We start from the raw sequence: 12,910 nt of genomic DNA, 5'->3' as shown, positions 1-12,910 counted from the left end.
TGTGGCAATTCTAATCTAATCTTTAGCCCCAGTGGCATTCGGGTGCACAATCTAAAGGAGTATTATCTATTGGAGAATCATTAACAAGTTTTCAACTTCCTTAATGACAGAAATTCTAACTTTGATGTCTGCTGTAGAAACTTGATAGCTTCTTATAAGTACATTGCCCTGGCTGGACAGGCCACATTTGCTGGAGTTTAGCAGGGAGGAGGGAGCGGAAATGTGTAATATCCTGGGAGGATGTTTCTATGGGGCAATTTAGGTCTAGGTGTCACTAAAAAATATTGGACGGTCTGTTTCGAACTAGAGGAGGAGAATTATTTCCTCCCGGTGATTTCTATTGGAACTTCCATAAAGGGTGGTGGAAGCAGAGTCTTTGTAAATTTTTAAAGTACAAGTGTATATATTTTTGAAAAGCAGGAGGTTGAATTATTACTGTAGACAGATGGGATTGGAGATTACAGTTACATCAGCCATGATTTAACTGTGAAGCAATCCCCAGAGGCCAAATGGTCGAATCCTGATCCTAATTTGTATTTCGCTCTCGTTTCAGATTATTGCACAATTCTTTATAAAGTAGCAAAACGTTCCCAACATTCTTACGAAAAATTGATATTGAGCCACTGATTGAAAGTATGCTCATATAAAAATAATAAGTAAAAACATTTAAAAATATTGAAATATTTATTGATCAAAGAGGTGGATTTTAAGGGACTATTTAAATGAAGAATGAGGAAGAAGAGATTTAGAGATTGAATTCAAGAGCTTTAGTAATTTAATCAGAGCAGACACAGCCTAAAATTATGTAACTTAAATTCAGGGATGATGTAGAGACCAGAATCAGAGGAGCCTGGTATCTCCAGGGGATTACAGGATTGGAGAATCATGTTCATAAAAACCTGAATGAGCACAGGTTAAATCAACACCAGGTGGCACACATTACACTGACAAAATCAATTGGTTTTATTTTAGAACGTTATTCCTTTAGCTCTTTTAGTAATCTTATGTAAATTTAGAACAGTAAGGATCAGCAAAGCTGTTGCATATTCACTCATACACAAATATATAAATCTTAATAAGGTGACCTTTCAGCAGGTCTGCTCCTTTTTGAGTGAACACGTTAGTTAACGTATTTATCTAGCTTAGTTTAGAAGAACTGGGGATCTTATTAAAACATACCAAATATTGAAAGGCGTATTTTGAGTGTACAACAAGAGGAGAGTCTAGGACCACAGAGCCTCTGATTACAATGACGTCCCTTTAGAACACAGATGAGAAGGAATTTCTTTAGCCAGAGGGTAGTGAATCGGTGGAATTCAGTGCAGGAGACGGCTGTAGAGGCCAAGTCATTGGGTATATCTCAAGCGGAGGTTGATGTTTCTTGATTAGTAAGGATGTAAAAGGTTATGGGGAAAAGGCAAGAGAATGGGATCGAGAGGGAAAATAAATCAGCCATTATGGAATAGTGTAGTGGACACAATTAGCCAAATGGCTTAAATCTGCAACCTTGTCTCAAGGACTTATGTCTTGGTGCTCAAGCAAGCTGAAAAGCTTGCTTTATCTAAAAACATTTGTATGATCGTTCTAGTAACTTAGGAACTGTTGGAATGAAAGTCTGTGAATTCGGCTGCAATACTCAGACTAAATTTATCAGCTTAAGAATTTTAATTAATTGTGCTTGGCAGCACTGTGCAGTGGCTGGTAGAGCTGCTGCATTACAGGTTTAGTCCTAATCTCTAGAGCTGACCGTGGAGTTCACATGTTTTCCCTGTTACTGCAGGGGTTGCCTCCCTGTGCTCCAGTTTCCTCTTGCTTCCCAAAGATGTACGGCTGGCCAGTGTAAACTTCCCCAAGTATTTAGGTGAGTGGAAGAATCTGTGAAAAGCTAAAAAGGATGTGGCAAGAATAAATGAGCTTAGGGTAAATGGGGGCTCGATGGTTAACACAGATTCAACAGGCTGAATGGCCTGTTTCTATGCTGTGTGGCTTTATGGGTAATTCATGCTACTCCTAAAATAATTTATTTCATGTGACAAATCTTCCATCTTCAACTACTATAATTTCTAAAAAAAAACATTTACTGAGGATCTGTGTAGTGTGTCTTAGTGTAAAGCTTTTAACTCAATTATTTATTGTTAGGTTGCATGCAGCAATAGACAAGACTGATGTATAATTTTTTCATGATAGATCCATTTTATACTGAATTATTTAAATGACACCAGGTCACAAGCCTTAAATATATTAAGGAACATTTTTAAGATTACAAAATTAATCATGTTCTGAACACTGGTTAATTGAATGAGATGATGGAAGATTTGCTAAATATTGATTTGCAAATGAGATTCAGATGAAAACTGGATAAAATCTGAGCTGCATGTTTTAACCCACTTTAACATTTATTTATTTAACATGGTGAAAGCCTGCTGATCTACTTTGGCTCCCACTTTTAACATTGCTTTGATTTTATAATCTGAATATAATTCAAATCCACTTTAAGAAAACACTTCCCCTTCATTACTGTGTCTTTCATTGGTGTTACAAACCTTTCATCTTTCAATTCTAGCCTCCTGTTTTCTTCTGATTTTAATGAGCACTGGCCACTGTGCCTTCAGCTATTGAAGTCCTAGGCTCCAGAATCACCTCCTTCATTCGCCCCTCCTCTCTACCACTCCTTCCTTAAGATTCTCCTCAAAAACTCAGCTCCTTAACCAAGCTTTTGGTCACCTGTCCTGATACCTATCAATTAATTTCTGTCAGCTGCCTGTGGATAATTCTCCTGTGATGTTCCTTGGGATTTTGTGTTACATTAATGGTACCAGACCGATGCAAGTTTTTGTTGGTGTTGTAATTAGTGATTGGATCAGCAATTACACCCAAAGGGGAAACTCTTTGCTACATATGATCCCAAACAGATTCACATGATCTACAGAGATGAGTAAAGTGGGGGAAAATGTACTGTCCTAGAATTGTATCCCAGGCAGAGCTGCCAGTTATACAGTAACTGTCGGTCAAGTTACAGGCCACATAGAGACAGATGAAAAACACTATAATACACAGTACATGGAACAAAACTCTTTCCTTGTTCAGGCAATAGACTATCTTCGTGTCATGCTCTCAATACAAACTTGAGAACAAACCTACTGACGAAGGGTCTTGGCCCAAAACGTCGACTGTACCTCTTCCTAGAGATGCTGCCTGGCCTGCTGCATTCACCAGCAACTTTGATGTGTGTTGGTTGAACAAACTTACTATTCTGTTAAGGCTGTAGAGTGTGTTGTTTTGGGCATATATGGAAAGAAAGCAGAAAGTTACTTCTTTTATTGATGAAGTCCTGTTTATTCCTCTCCATAGATGCTGCCTGATCTGCTGAGTTCTTCCAGCATTTGTGTGTGTTACTGTTCTTTCATTTTGCTATCTGCACTTATTGATGCACCACATTAACTATGAACAAAGGAGAAATTACTTGTGCTAGTCCTCAAAACTCAATGTAACTTTAATTTTTAGAAAGTGGAGTGTTTGCTGAATCAAAATATTCTCCTTCACGTTCATCAACTCTACTCTACAAGAGGAGAGATGATGCATTTTAGGGCTGTATTTCTGGAAGAGATTTGATTGAAGTTTTAAGTATTGAAAAGTGAAATGAAAATCAAAAACCTGCAGATGCCAGGGTTCTGAAATGAAGAACAGAAAATGCTGGAGAAGACATCTGCTTGACCTTCTAAGTGTTTCTACCATTTCTGTTTTTGTTAAAGTGGAGAAAAAGAAACTATTTCCACAGGTTGAGGAATTGTCTAAAACTAAGAGCCAGGTCTTTGAGAGTAAAGTTAGAAAACAGTTCTAAATACATGTAGCAGTAGAAAACTGGAACTGTCCCATGCAAATAACAAATACGAGCTTGAAAGAGATTTTCATACCACAGGTATAATGGAAATGGAGCAAAAGATGATTCATCGATCGGCCATGATATCATTAAAAGGTGGTTTGGCTTCATCCCGATAGCCCACAGTTGTTTGACAGAATAATCTTTTATTTTTGGAGAGATCTGCTTTGACTGTCAAAACGTGGTGGCACCTTCATGAACTCCCATAACCCCCGACAACCCTGTGATTTCAGTCTCTGAGGCTGACGTGACAGCATCCTTCAGGTGCCCAAGAAGGACGTGGTAACCAGCCTCAATGACTATCATCCATTAGCACACTTACATCCCCAATGATGAAGTGCTTCGAGAGACTGGTGATTAAGCACATCAACTCCTGCCTGAGGATCCTCTCCAGTTTGCCTCCTGTCTCAACAGGACAACATCAGATGCTATTTCATTGGCTCTTCCAGTCAGCTCTGGAACATCTGGATAGTGAAGATAAATACATCTTTATTAAGGATAGTCTTCATTGACTACAGCTCTGCATTAAATATTATTATCCCTTCAAAACTAATCAATAAGCTCCAAGACCCTGGCCTCGATACCTCCTTGTGTAACTTCCTTCTTGCAAACCCGAGTCAGTTTGGATTGGCAACAACATCTCTTCCCCAATCTTCCTCAGTGCAGTGGCACCACAAAGCTGTTTGCTTAGCCCCCTTCTTTACTCATTTTACGCTAATGGCTGTGAGGTTAAGTACAGCTCCGATGCCACTGTGCCATATTGAAGCTTGCCGACGATAGCACTGTCGTTGGCCAAGTCAAGGGTGCTCACACATCAGCATGTAGGAGGGATACTGAGAATCTGGCAGAGTGGTGCCACAACAACAAACTCTCACTCAATATCAGCAAACCAAAGACCTGATTGTGCTTACAGGAGGAAACCAGGGGTCCACAGGCTAGTCCTCATCGGGGGATCAGAGGCGGAGAGGGTCAGCAACTTGATATTCCTCAGCGTTATCATCTCAGAGGACCTGCTCTGGGTACAAGGTGTAACTGCCATTACAAAGAAAGCACGGCAGCACCTCTACTTTCTTAGAAGTTTACAAATATTCAGCATGTCATTTAAAACTTAAGACAAATGTCTATAGATGTGTCGTGGAGAGTATGCCGACTGGTTGCATCACAGCCTGCTGTAGGAACACCAATTCCCCTGAGCATAAAAAAATACAGTCCAGTCCGTCACAGGCAAAGCCCTCCACTCCACTGAGCACAGTTTCCAGGAGCGCTGTTGCAGGAAAGCAGCATCCATTAGTAAGGACCCCCACTATCAAGGTCATGCTCTCTTGCTGCTGCCAGTAGGAAGAATGGTACAGGAGCCTCAAGTTCCGCACCACCGAGATCAGGAACTGTTATTACCCCTCAATCGTCAGGCAGTGATTTGGATGGGATACCTTCACTCACCCCAACACAGAATGATTCCACAACCTATGGACTCACTTTTAAAGACTCTTCAACTCAGGTTCTCAATAGTTAGAGTTTATTTATTTATTTTTCTTCTTTTCTTTTTGTATTTGCAGTTTGATGTCTTTAGCACTTTGTTTGTCTGACTCTCTGTCTTGTGTGGTTTATCATTGATTCTAATGTTTCTTTCTATTTACTGTGAATGACCACAAGAAAATTAATCTCAGGCTAGTATACGGTGACATACATGTAATTTGAGTGATAATTAATTTATTTTGTACTTTGAAATAGCATAATCTTCCACCTAAAAGCCAACTAATATCACTGTAAATGAGCCTATAGCAATAGCTATATTAATTAAAGCCTACAACCTATTCCTGAATGGCTCCAATGTATTATCTCCAGTGGTAACACCTCCTTTTATCAGAGAGGGTGGTTCTAGGACATACCCTCTTCTCATTGTTACTGTCAGGAAGGAGATACGGAAGGCTGAAGGCACACCATCAGTGATACAGGAACAGCTTCCCCTCCTCTGCCATCCGATTTCTAAGTCGACATTGAACCCATAAACACTACCTCACTACTTTTTTAATTTCTGATTTTTTTGCACTACTTATTTAACAGACACGTATATACTTCATGCAATTCAGTTTTATTTCTCTATATTTATTTATCATGTATTTCACTGTACTGCTGCCATAACATTAACAAATTTCACGACATATGCCGGTGACATTAAACCTGATTCTGAAATTATGATAATATGCAAACACTGACTACAGACAGAAAGGTATTTCACAAGAATATCAAACCCTTCAAAAATAAGTTAAATGAAGAATTGAGAATTGTTTCCTTCATGGCCATAATCATTGTTAACCTAGAAATTTACAGCACATTACAGGCCCTTCAGCTCACAATGTTGTGCTGACCACGTAACCTACTCTCGAGACTGCCTAGAATTTCCCTAGCGCACAGCCCTCTATTTTTCTAAGCTCCATGTACCTATCTAAGAGGCTGTTAAAAGACCCTAGTGTATCCACTTTCACCACCGCCGCTGGCAGTGCATTCCATACACCCACCACCCTCTGTGTGAAAAATTTACCCCTGACATCCCCTTGGTACCTACATCCAAGCACTTTAAAACTATGCCCCCTTGTATACAACTCTATCAGGTCATCTCTCATCCTCCGTCCCTCCAAGGAGAAAAGGCCAAGTACACTCAACCTATTCTCATAAGATACGCCCTCCAATCCAGGCAACATCTTTGTAAATCTCCTCTGCACTCTCTCTATAGTATCCACATCCTTCCTGTAGTGAGGTGACCAGAACTGAACAGAGTACTCCAAGTGGGGTCTGACCAGGGTCCTATATAGCTGTAACATTACCTCACGGCTCTTGAACTCACTCCCATGGTTGATGAATGCCGACACACCATACGCCTTCTTAACAACACTGTCAACCTGCACGGCAGCTTTGAGTGTCCAATCAACATGGACCCCAAGATCTCTCAGATCCTCCACACTGTCAAGAGTCTTACCATTTATATTATATTCTGTCTTCAAATTGGACCTTCCAAAATGAACCACTTCACACTTATCTGGGTTGAACTCCATCTGCCACTTCTCAGCCCAGCTCTGCATCCTATCAATGTCCCGCTGTAACCTCTGACCACCGTCTAGACTATCCACAAAACCCCCAACCTTTGTGTTGTTAATTGTTTCTATACATTTTTCTTGATTAAAACAAGCAATGTTGTTGTAAACAGCACAATGAGTTAGCAGATTATAGGTTCACATTTAATTTAAAGCTTATCCACATCCATTATTTTTGGCTGTAAAATTTCATCGTTTTCTTTTTGAAGTCAATCTATTGAAGTAACTCATAAAGGTACACATAATTTGTTTTTGTTCTTTATGGTAGTGACAGTGTGCTGTATCCTGCCACTTGAAATTCTTTCCATTGTAGATAGGATTGGAGAGGTTGATACGAAGCTGCTGTCACTGCTTTATGCCATATTAGTGCTAACTCCAGAGGATGAATTTATTCGTAGAAATATCTCACTTTGATGTTGTTGAATGTGAGAGATTGTGTGTGGAAAACAATGTTCGAAGCTCAGGCCTGGTTAACATCGGAGAGCACTGTCACATTGACTTCCGGCCACTGAACACGCTAAATATGAACATACAAGTTAGGAGCAGGAATTGGCCATGAGGTGCCTCAGGCCAGCTCTGCAATTTAATAAGATTACGGCTGACCTGATTGTAACCTCAGCTCTGAATTCCTGCCACCCTCTCTCCCTTGCTTATCAAGTATTCATTTACTACTGTTCACAGTCTGGGCATTTTATCAGACTGCATTTAGTTTCAAGCCACATCATAACAGCCACCTACTTCTGCCTCTGTAACACTGCCTTTTTATTGTCCTCCTGCAGCTTATCAGTTGAAGGAATCATCACCCTTGCTTTTCTCTCCTCTCTCCAAGTCTTACATTGTCTATATCTCAAACTTCAACCTCCAAAATGCTGCTGCCTTTATCTTGCCCTAAATATGAAATTGATTCTTTATCATCATTGCATTTGATAATTTAGTGATTATTCTCAACAAATCCTCAACTTGGAAGTACAGATTATAATGTCTCATCCCGATAACATGAACAGTTCTGGTCACTGCATTAGAGGCCAATGCAGTTGCACTGGAGAGACGGCAGGGGAGATTCACCAGCTTGTTTCCTGAATTGGAGGACTTTAGTCATGGGGAAAGATTGGGTAGGCTGGGCTTGTTTTCCCGAGAGCAAAAGAGGCTGATGTGTGTAAAACCGAAACTAAATATAGTGCGAGGGTCCTGTTTGTTGACTTCAGCTCAGCATTCAACACCATCGTCCCAGAAATCCTCCACTCCAAACTCACCCAGCTCACTGTCTCCCCCACCATCTATCAGTGGATCACAAGCTTCCTGACTGACAGGGTGCAGCAAGTGAGGCTGGGGAGCATCATTTCCAGCACCCGGACAATCAGTACCGGTGCCCCCCAGGGATGTGTGCTCTCCCCACTGCTCTTCTCCCTAAACACTAAAGACTTCACCTCACAGGATCCATCTGTTAAACTCCTGAAGTTTGCGGATGACACAACTGTCATTGGCCTTATCCGAGACGGTGATGAGTCTGCATACAGACAGGTGGTGGAATGGCTGGCCCTCTGGTGTGGTCAGAACAATCTGGAGCTAAATACGCTCAAGACTGTGGAGATGACAATGGACTTCAGGAAGAGCCCCCCAATATTCCCCCCACTCACTATACTCAACAGTACTGTGTCTGCTGTGGTGACCTCCAGGTTTCTGGGTGTCACAATCTCTCAGAACCTGAAGTGGACACCCAACGTGGACACTCTTATCAAAAAGGCTCAGCAGAGGTTGTATTTCCTACATCAACTCAGGAAGTACAACCTGCCTCAGGAGCTGCTGATTCAATTCTATTCAGGAATAATCCAGACTGTTCTCTGTTTGTCCATCACTGTCTGGTTTGGATCAGCTACCAAACAAGACAAGAATAGACTCCAAAGAACCATCAGGGCTGCGGAAAGGATTATTGGTGTGAAGCTGCCCTCGATCCAGGACTTATATGCATCTAGAGTCAGGAAGCGAGCAAGCAGCATCATTGTAGACCCATCAAACCCTGGACATCACCTGTTCCAACTCCTGCTTTGGTCACCTGATTATATCCTAAATTGTGGTGTAAAAATTCACACAGACTCAGATGTTACCTCCACATTGACTGTAAGATCCATGCCAGTGCTTTAATAGTATCGATGATTTATAGTCCCTGAATAATTGAATTTCTTTTTATTACAGGGTCTACTGGGAGCTGTACTGGTATGTTAGGTTCGAAGTGCATGATTGCAGCCATCTTTATGTGAAATCCATAAGATGATAGTGATCTTGGTGATTCTACAAAGTTTTTCAATCAATGAAAGAAATGAATAATAATTATGTTTATAAGATATACATTCATTCATTATCCCAACTAATAAGTATGATAAATGGTGAGTCTGCGCTCAGAGTAGTCCCTTATCTCTGAGGAGGAAAGCTATAGGTTTCACACCCCAATCTGTACGCCTTTTTGGCGACAAAACTCTGGGCAGAGAATCCAGTGCCTGATGCTAAGGCAGTGTTCATTCCTGGATGAGACATTCAATGGAACAAGCAGTCATAAAAGTGCTTGCAGCACTAATTCAAGGAAGGGATGGTGATCTCATTTATCAATAATTAATCCTCGACTGGCAACATAACAATGGATTTTACATCACTGTTCTGTATGTGGGCTGCTCAGTGTGCATAAATCGACTGCTGCCTTTTTATATTATGACAGAGATTGTAATCCAGAAGCAGCTGCGATATCTTTTGGGGAATCTTAAATTTGTTACACAAGATGTCATCTAAGTGCAATTGTCCCTTTTGGTGTGGTGAGTATTTCCCTTTAGCACATTCCTCTCTTATGTTGTAGATGTAATTTTTGACCTGGATTTAGCATCACTGAAAATCTGTCATCCATTACAAACATATCTGGCAAGAGAGTTTCTGTTGGCTTTTATGCAGCCCATCACCCTCTAAACCAGAGGTTCCCAGCTTGCGGTCCACGGACCCCTCAGTTAGTGGTAGGGGTCCATGGCATAAAAACAAGTTGGGAACCCGGCTCTAAATGGATCTAGGAACAGTGAGAACAGGGCAAGGAGCAATCAAAGTGAAACATTTAATTGCAGAGTCTCAATTAGGAAGTGTAAGAATATTAAATATGTTGCAAAAAGTGAAATCAAGAGAAGGATTGGAGAGGAGGGAACAAGAAGCAAAAAAAAACTACAGATACGGGATATATGAATAAGCAAAAAATGCTGTAATTACTCAACAGGTTTGGGTGGATTGGTGGAGAGAGAAACAAAGCTGACATCTCAAGTTGCCAATAGTTCTGAAGATTTATCATGGCTGACAGATTCACTCTGGTTCTCCCTCTGCTGGTGCCGCCTGAGTTGGGAGTACTTTCAGCATTTTCTCTAATAGTTTACAAATTTAAATTTTCATCAATATCTAAAATTTGAAGGGCAGAGACTTTGCATGTATAAGCATAACATTAACATTTAATTGTCTGTTCTTATCAAATTACGGTACTCCTTTGCACTGTTGTAACTATATGTTATAATTATGTGGTTTTTGTTAGTTTTTAAGTCGGTTTGTCATGTGTTTTTGTGATATCATCCTGGAAAAACATTGTATCATTTCTTAATGCATGCATTACTAAATAACAATAAAAGGGGACTGCGTGTCCTCATAATCATAATTGCCTTTGTGGTTAATTATCTTGTGAATGGCAAGTCTCGATGAGTTTTTGAGCAAAGCCAGTGGAAGACCAGTGTTACTAAGGGTAGCGTCTTGATTTCTATCTTTTACAGATCAGCCAGGAGTATCGGAAATCACAGCCAGATTTACTCCTTAATGAAACTGAGTGCTGATTTCATCACTGTGATTCCCAAAGCAAGATCCAGGTTTTTGGATGGGCAAAGGATTATCCTTTATAATAGTGCAAGAAAATTTGTTCCTTGCAGATAAATTCAGACAATATCCATGTATGCAAATCATAAACACAAGAGATTCTACGGATGCCATTAATCTTGAGCCACACATACACATTGCTGGAGGAACTCAGCAAGTCAGGCAGCACCTATGGAAGGAAATAAAGAGTTGACGTTTCAGCTTAAGACCCTTCATTGGGACTGGAAAGGAAGAGGGCAGAAGCCAGAGTAAGGAGGAGGAGGGGAAACAGTACAAGCTGGCAAGTGATAGACAAAAACTAGTAAGGGGGAAGGTGGGTGGTGGAGGGCACCTGTCCCCTTCTGTTCCAGTCCTGATAAAGGGTCTTGGCCAGAAATGTCAACTCTTTATTCCCCTTCATAGATGCTGCCTGTCTTGTTGAGGTCCTCCAGCATTTTTTGCACATCGTCCAAGTATGCAAAACATTTCATTGAATGATTCCTTCTACACCTCTTGGTTTGTGGTAAACTATACCTTGTGTTGACAACATTAATCAAATTAAATAACCTCTATTTTCATCACTGCCATTAGTTGTCCAAGATTTTCTTTCCATACTTTTTGGTTTCTCCACCTCTTTTTACCTTGTGATACACTTTAAGGCTTCTATAACTATCTTTTTCTCATTTGTCCTAATATTATACGTGGCTTGGTATCAAATTTTGACTACACCTTTGCAAATCCTCTTGGAATCCTTTGCTGCATTGAAGATTCTGTATAAGTGCAAATTGTTGTTAGTATGTGGAATACCTTGTTGAACATAGCCTTTATTACAGTGAACCAGAACAGCTTAATGGGATCACTCAGATGCACAATCTGTACAGCTCCTTCATGTCTATTTTTCCTTGGGATGAATTTGATCAGCAATTGAAGTCAAGGGAATCTTACAGGAAATTGAGAGTAATTAAAAGATAATTTTTTGTTTCTATTATCCTGTCAAGCAACAATATTGCTTCCATTAAACATTCTTTTTGCCATTAGACTGTGCCTATGTTTAATGATCTCCAGTCTGGTGCAAACTAATGCTTTGTATATTAAAGTTGACACACTGGTCTTAAGAAGAACACAATGTTCTATATATTTTCAAAGCTGCAAAAATCAAAACAAGTTTTATTGTTTATATATAAGGTTTGGATTACATTTCATCTGGAATACTCTGAATGTTTCTAGAGATCCTGGGATAATATTACTACAAGTGAAGATGTCCAAATTTGTATGATGAGATTAATTCTAGTATATGACAGGAGATTGACTTCTCTTTCAGAGGCCTATCTGACATTTTTAAGTTGATGTAATGGTTTGAACCAGTAAAACTTTTATTGTGCCAAACAGCTTGAAAGCTGGAAAAAGAAGCTTAAAAAATAGACATTCAGAGTAAAGGGTTGATCAAGTGGACAACTCATTGCATAAATGATAATGAATTTCTTAAACATAGAACTAGTGGAAGCCATTGAAGGAAGCCACAACATTAGATGTTTCTGAAGCGAGGAAGGCAAGGGAGAAAACTGAGCCAGTAATTGGATCTTTTTGAGGGCTTAATGGGATCCACAAAATTCAATTTGTAATATTTTAAACTGCTGACACCGTGGGCCAGATTCTGTGGTAGCAATAATATACTTAGGATTATTTCTTCATGAGATGGACACAGTTTCAGGATATCTTGGAAAGAGTGAAATTGCTGCCAGTGATCCAGACCAGTACCACAAACTGCACTGTGTGCAGTTGTCTCCAAAGGAATCAAGAGAAATTTGATCTGAAATGGATTTCAAGTATTTTAAAGTAATCCCAATGTAAAATACTCTTGGCTGTCACAAAATTACATGACGTTAATGTAAATGTTAAAAGAATAAAAAGCCACAATTATAAATTAGCAAATTCACTTGCCTTTGATGAAAAAAATTGAGCATTCTTTATGATTTCCTTAAAATGGAAAAAACTAAATAGTGAATATGTCAATTTTTAAAATGCAGTTTATTTATTCTCTTTCAGATTGTATCAATGTAGATCATCAGATTGT

At 39.8% G+C, this 12,910-nt stretch overlaps 1 long non-coding RNA gene across 2 annotated transcripts in view; it reads right to left on the bottom strand.

Moving 5' to 3' along the window:
• Positions 1 to 738: 738 nt before the first annotated feature.
• LOC140212478 (uncharacterized) overlaps positions 739 to 12,910 on the bottom strand; it is a 36,386-nt gene continuing 24,214 nt past the window's right edge. For both annotated transcript variants that reach the window (XR_011889727.1, XR_011889726.1), the window contains one exon: positions 739 to 4,344. This is a non-coding gene — a long non-coding RNA (uncharacterized lncRNA). The remainder of the gene's footprint in view (positions 4,345 to 12,910) is intronic.

The sequence above is a fragment of the Mobula birostris genome, chromosome 19 (genome assembly GCF_030028105.1).
Source record: "Mobula birostris isolate sMobBir1 chromosome 19, sMobBir1.hap1, whole genome shotgun sequence".
Classification (NCBI taxonomy): Eukaryota; Metazoa; Chordata; class Chondrichthyes; order Myliobatiformes; family Myliobatidae; genus Mobula; species Mobula birostris.
The sequence above is the reverse complement of the archived record's forward strand: the minus strand, read 5'-3'. Positions and strand labels throughout refer to the sequence as shown.